Source organism: Heptranchias perlo, unplaced genomic scaffold (genome assembly GCF_035084215.1).
Source record: "Heptranchias perlo isolate sHepPer1 unplaced genomic scaffold, sHepPer1.hap1 HAP1_SCAFFOLD_127, whole genome shotgun sequence".
Lineage (NCBI taxonomy): Eukaryota > Metazoa > Chordata > Chondrichthyes > Hexanchiformes > Hexanchidae > Heptranchias > Heptranchias perlo.
In genome coordinates this window covers 941781-948507 of record NW_027138505.1, presented here as the reverse complement: position 1 = coordinate 948507, position 6727 = coordinate 941781, and positions in this window count along the sequence as shown.

The following is a 6727-nucleotide window of genomic DNA, read 5'->3' as shown; positions in this document are numbered from 1 at the left end:
AACTTATTTCAGTCAGCTGGATCTTTCTTCTTCAAAGCAACAAGATTTTATCTTCAAATACAAGAAAAATTCGTGGTTTTGTTGATTTTCAGCAAATGAACATATTTCAGCGAGCAAGAAGTTTTTTCTTTAATAGCGTCAGATTTTATCTTAAAATACAAAAACTTTTCGTGGTTCTTGTCAATTTTTGTTGATTTTCATCAAATGAACTTATTTCAGTCAGCTGGATCTTTCTTCTTGAAAGCAAAAAGATTTTATCTTCAAATACAAGAACTTTTCGTGGTTTTGTTGATTTTCAGCAAATGAACATATTTCAGCGAGCGAGAAGTTTTTTCTTTAATGGAGTCAGATTCTATCTTAAAGTACAAAAACTTTTCGTGGTTCTTGTCAATTTTTGTTGGTTTTGATCGAATGAACTTTTTTCAGTCAGCTCGATCTTTCTTCTTCAAAGCAAAAAGATTTTATCTTCAAATACAAGAATTTTTCGTGATTTTGTTGATTTTCAGCAAATGAACATATTTCAGCGAGCTAGAAGTTTTTTCTTTAATAGCGTCAGATTTTATCTTAAAATACAAAAACTTTTCGTGGTTCTTGTCAATTTTTGTTGATTTTCATCAAATGAACTTATTTCAGTCAGCCAGATCTTTCTTCTTCAAAGCAAAAAGATTTTATCTTCAAATACAAGAACTTTTCGTGGTTTTGTTGATTTTCAGCAAATGAACATATTTCAGCGAGGGAGAAGTTTTTTCTTTGATAGCGTCAGATTTTATCCTAAAATACAAGAACTTTTCGTGGTTCTTGTCAATTTTTGTTGGTTTTGATCTCATGAACTTATTTCAGTCAGCTGGATCTTTCTTCTTCAAAGCAACAAGATTTTATCTTCAAATACAAGAACTTTTCGTGGTTTTGTTGATTTTCAGCAAATGAACATATTTCAGCGAGGGAGAAGTTTTTTCTTTAATAGCGTCAGATTTTATCTTAAAATACAAGAACTTTTCGTGGTTCTTGTCAATTTTTGTTGGTTTTCATCTTATGAACTTATTTCAGTCAGCCAGATCTTTCTTCTTCAAAGCAAAAAGATTTTATCTTCAAATACAAGAACTTTTCGTGATTTTGTTGATTTTCAGCAAATGATCATATTTCAGCGAGCTAGAAGTTTTTTCTTTAATAGCGTCAGATTTTATCTTAAAATACAAAAACTTTTCGTGGTTCTTGTCAATTTTTGTTGATTTTCATCAAATGAACTTATTTCAGTCAGCTGGATCTTTCTTCTTCAAAGCAAAAAGATTTTATCTTCAAATACAAGAACTTTTCGTGGTTTTGTTGATTTTCAGCAAATGAACATATTTCAGCGAGCGAGAAGTTTTTTCTTTAATGGCGTCAGATTTTATCTTAAAATACAAGAACTTTTCGTGGTTCTTGTCAATTTTTGTTGCTTTTCATCTTATGAACTTATTTCAGTCAGCTAGATTTTTCTTCTTCAAAGCAAAAAGATTTTATCTTCTAATACAAGAACTTTTCGTGGTTTTGTTGATTTTCAGCAAATGAACATATTTCAGCGAGGGAGAAGTTTTTTCTTTGATAGCGTCAGATTTTATCCAAAAATACAAGAACTTTTCGTGGTTCTTGTCAATTTTTGTTGCTTTTCATCTTATGAACTTATTTCAGTCAGCTAGATCTTTCTTCTTCAAAGCAAAAAGATTTTATCTTCAAATACAAGAACTTTTCGTGGTTTTGTTGATTTTCAGCAAATGAACATATTTCAGCGAGGGAGACGTTTTTTCTTTAATAGCATCAGATTTTATCTTAAAGTGCAAAAACTTTTCGTGGTTCTTGTCAATTTTTGTTGGTTTTGATCGAATGAACTTATTTCAGTCAGCGAGATCTTTCTTCTTCAAAGCGAAAAGATTTTATCTTCAAATACAAGAACTTTTCGTGGTTTTGTTGATTTTCAGCAAATGAACATATTTCAGCGAGGTAGAAGTTTTTTCTTTGATAGCGTCAGATTTTATCTTAAAATACAAGAACTTTTCGTGGTTCTTGTCAATTTTTGTTGGTTTTCATCTTATGAACTTATTTCAGTCAGCCAGATCTTTCTTCTTCAAAGCAAAAAGATTTTATCTTCAAATACAAGAACTTTTCGTGATTATGTTGATTTTCAGCAAATGAACATATTTCAGCGAGCAAGAAGTTTTTTCTTTAATAGCGTCAGATTTTATCTTAAAATACAAAAACTTTTCGTGGTTCTTGTCAATTTTTGTTGACTTTCATCAAATGAACTTATTTCAGTCAGCTGGATCTTTCTTCTTGAAAGCAAAAAGATTTTATCTTCAAATACAAGAACTTTTCGTGGTTTTGTTGATTTTCAGCAAATGAACATATTTCAGCGAGCGAGAAGTTTTTTCTTTAATGGCGTCAGATTTTATCTTAAAATACAAGAACTTTTCGTGGTTCTTGTCAATTTTTGTTGGTTTTCATCTTATGAACTTATTTCAGTCAGCTAGATCTTTCTTCTTCAAAGCAAAAAGATTTTATCTTCAAATACAAGAACGTTTCGTGGTTTTGTTGGTTTTCAACAAATGAACATATTTCAGCGAGGGAGACGTTTTTTCTTCAACAGCATCAGATTTTATCTTAAAGTACAAAAACTTTTCGTGGTTCTTGTCAATTTTTGTTGGTTTTGATCGAATGAACTTTTTTCAGTCAGCTCGATCTTTCTTCTTCAAAGCAAAAAGATTTTATCTTCAAATACAAGAACTTTTCGTGGTTTTGTTGATTTTCAGCAAATGAACATATTTCAGCGAGGGAGAAGTTTTTTCTTTGATAGCGTCAGATTTTATCCAAAAATACAAGAACTTTTCGTGGTTCTTGTCAATTTTTGTTGCTTTTCATCTTATGAACTTATTTCAGTCAGCTAGATCTTTCTTCTTCAAAGCAAAAAGATTTTATCTTCAAATACAAGAACTTTTCGTGGTTTTGTTGATTTTCAGCAAATGAACATATTTCAGCGAGGGAGACGTTTTTTCTTCAATAGCATCAGATTTTATCTTAAAGTGCAAAAACTTTTCGTGGTTCTTGTCAATTTTTGTTGGTTTTGATCGAATGAACTTATTTCAGTCAGCGAGATCTTTCTTCTTCAAAGCGAAAAGATTTTATCTTCAAATACAAGAACTTTTCGTGGTTTTGTTGATTTTCAGCAAATGAACATATTTCAGCGAGGTAGAAGTTTTTTCTTTGATAGCGTCAGATTTTATCTTAAAATACAAGAACTTTTCGTGGTTCTTGTCAATTTTTGTTGGTTTTCATCTTATGAACTTATTTCAGTCAGCCAGATCTTTCTTCTTCAAAGCAAAAAGATTTTATCTTCAAATACAAGAACTTTTCGTGATTATGTTGATTTTCAGCAAATGAACATATTTCAGCGAGCAAGAAGTTTTTTCTTTAATAGCGTCAGATTTTATCTTAAAATACAAAAACTTTTCGTGGTTCTTGTCAATTTTTGTTGGTTTTGATCGAATGAACTTTTTTCAGTCAGCTCGATCTTTCTTCTTCAAAGCAAAAAGATTTTATCTTCAAATACAAGAACTTTTCGTGATTTTGTTGATTTTCAGCAAATGAACATATTTCAGCGAGCTAGAAGTTTTTTCTTTAATAGCGTCAGATTTTATCTTAAAATGCAAAAACTTTTCGTGGTTCTTGTCAATTTTTGTTGATTTTCATCAAATGAACTTATTTCAGTCAGCCAGATCTTTCTTCTTCAAAGCAAAAAGATTTTATCTTCAAATACAAGAACTTTTCGTGGTTTTGTTGATTTTCAGCAAATGAACATGTTTCAGCGAGGGAGAAGTTTTTTCTTTGATAGCGTCAGATTTTATCCTAAAATACAAGAACTTTTCGTGGTTCTTGTAAATTTTTGTTGGTTTTCATCTTATGAACTTATTTCAGTCAGCGAGATCTTTCTTCTTCAAAGCGAAAAGATTTTATCTTCAAATACAAGAACTTTTCGTGGTTTTGTTGATTTTCAGCAAATGAACATATTTCAGCGAGGTAGAAGTTTTTTATTTGATAGCGTCAGATTTTATCTTAAAATGCAAGATCTTTTCGTGGTTCTTGTCAATTTTTGTTGGTTTTCATCTTATGAACTTATTTCAGTCAGCCAGATCTTTCTTCTTCAAAGCAAAAAGATTTTATCTTCAAATACAAAAACTTTTCGTGGTTCTTGTCAATTTTTGTTGATTTTCATCAAATGAACTTATTTCAGTCAGCCAGATCTTTCTTCTTGAAAGCAAAAAGATTTTATCTTCAAATACAAGAACTTTTCGTGGTTTTGTTGATTTTCAGCAAATGAACATATTTCAGCGAGCGAGAAGTTTTTTCTTTAATGGCGTCAGATTTTATCTTAAAATACAAGAACTTTTCGTGGTTCTTGTCAATTTTTGTTGGTTTTCATCTTATGAACGTATTTCAGTCAGCTGGATCTTTCTTCAAAGCAAAAAGATTTTATCTTCAAATACAAGAACTTTTCGTGATTTTGTTGATTTTCAGCAAATGAACATATTTCAGCGAGCGAGAAGTTTTTTCTTTAATAGCGTCAGATTTTATCTTAAAATACAAAAAATTTTCGTGGTTCTTGTCAATTTTTGTTGATTTTCATCAAATGAACTTATTTCAGTCAGCCAGATCTTTCTTCTTCAAAGCAAAAAGATTTTATCTTCAAATACAAGAACGTTTCGTGGTTTTGTTGGTTTTCAACAAATGAACATATTTCAGCGAGAGAGACGTTTTTTCTTTAATAGCATCAGATTTTATCTTAAAGTACAAAAACTTTTCGTGGTTCTTGTCAATTTTTGTTGGTTTTGATCGAATGAACTTTTTTCAGTCAGCGAGATCTTTCTTCTTCAAAGCGAAAAGATTTTATCTTCAAATACAAGGACTTTTCGTGGTTTTGTTGATTTTCAGCAAATGAACATATTTCAGCGAGAGAGAAGTTTTTTCTTTGATAGCGTCAGATTTTATCTTAAAATACAAGAACTTTTCGTGGTTCTTGTCAATTTTTGTTGGTTTTGATCTCATGAAATTATTTCAGTCAGCTGGATCTTTCTTCTTCAAAGCAACAAGATTTTATCTTCAAATACAAGAACTTTTCGTGGTTTTGTTGATTTTCAGCAAATGAACATATTGCAGCGAGCGAGAAGTTTTTTCTTTAATAGCGTCAGATTTTATCTTAAAATACAAAAACTTTTCGTGGTTCTTGTCAATTTTTGTTCATTTTCATCAAATGAACTTATTTCAGTCAGCCAGATCTTTCTTCTTCAAAGCAAAAAGATTTTATCTTCAAATACAAGAACTTTTCATGGTTTTGTTGATTTTCAGCAAATGAACATATTTCAGCGAGGGAGACGTTTTTTCTTCAATAGCATCAGATTTTATCTTAAAGTGCAAAAACTTTTCGTGGTTCTTGTCAATTTTTGTTGGTTTTGATCGAATGAACTTATTTCAGTCAGCGAGATCTTTCTTCTTCAAAGCGAAAAGATTTTATCTTCAAATACAAGAACTTTTCGTGGTTTTGTTGATTTTCAGCAAATGAACATATTTCAGCGAGGTAGAAGTTTTTTCTTTGATAGCGTCAGATTTTATCTTAAAATACAAGAACTTTTCGTGGTTCTTGTCAATTTTTGTTGGTTTTCATCTTATGAACTTATTTCAGTCAGCCAGATCTTTCTTCTTCAAAGCAAAAAGATTTTATCTTCAAATACAAGAACTTTTCGTGATTATGTTGATTTTCAGCAAATGAACATATTTCAGCGAGCAAGAAGTTTTTTCTTTAATAGCGTCAGATTTTATCTTAAAATACAAAAACTTTTCGTGGTTCTTGTCAATTTTTGTTGGTTTTGATCGAATGAACTTTTTTCAGTCAGCTCGATCTTTCTTCTTCAAAGCAAAAAGATTTTATCTTCAAATACAAGAACTTTTCGTGATTTTGTTGATTTTCAGCAAATGAACATATTTCAGCGAGCTAGAAGTTTTTTCTTTAATAGCGTCAGATTTTATCTTAAAATGCAAAAACTTTTCGTGGTTCTTGTCAATTTTTGTTGATTTTCATCAAATGAACTTATTTCAGTCAGCCAGATCTTTCTTCTTCAAAGCAAAAAGATTTTATCTTCAAATACAAGAACTTTTCGTGGTTTTGTTGATTTTCAGCAAATGAACATGTTTCAGCGAGGGAGAAGTTTTTTCTTTGATAGCGTCAGATTTTATCCTAAAATACAAGAACTTTTCGTGGTTCTTGTAAATTTTTGTTGGTTTTCATCTTATGAACTTATTTCAGTCAGCGAGATCTTTCTTCTTCAAAGCGAAAAGATTTTATCTTCAAATACAAGAACTTTTCGTGGTTTTGTTGATTTTCAGCAAATGAACATATTTCAGCGAGGTAGAAGTTTTTTATTTGATAGCGTCAGATTTTATCTTAAAATGCAAGATCTTTTCGTGGTTCTTGTCAATTTTTGTTGGTTTTCATCTTATGAACTTATTTCAGTCAGCCAGATCTTTCTTCTTCAAAGCAAAAAGATTTTATCTTCAAATACAAAAACTTTTCGTGGTTCTTGTCAATTTTTGTTGATTTTCATCAAATGAACTTATTTCAGTCAGCCAGATCTTTCTTCTTGAAAGCAAAAAGATTTTATCTTCAAATACAAGAACTTTTCGTGGTTTTGTTGATTTTCAGCAA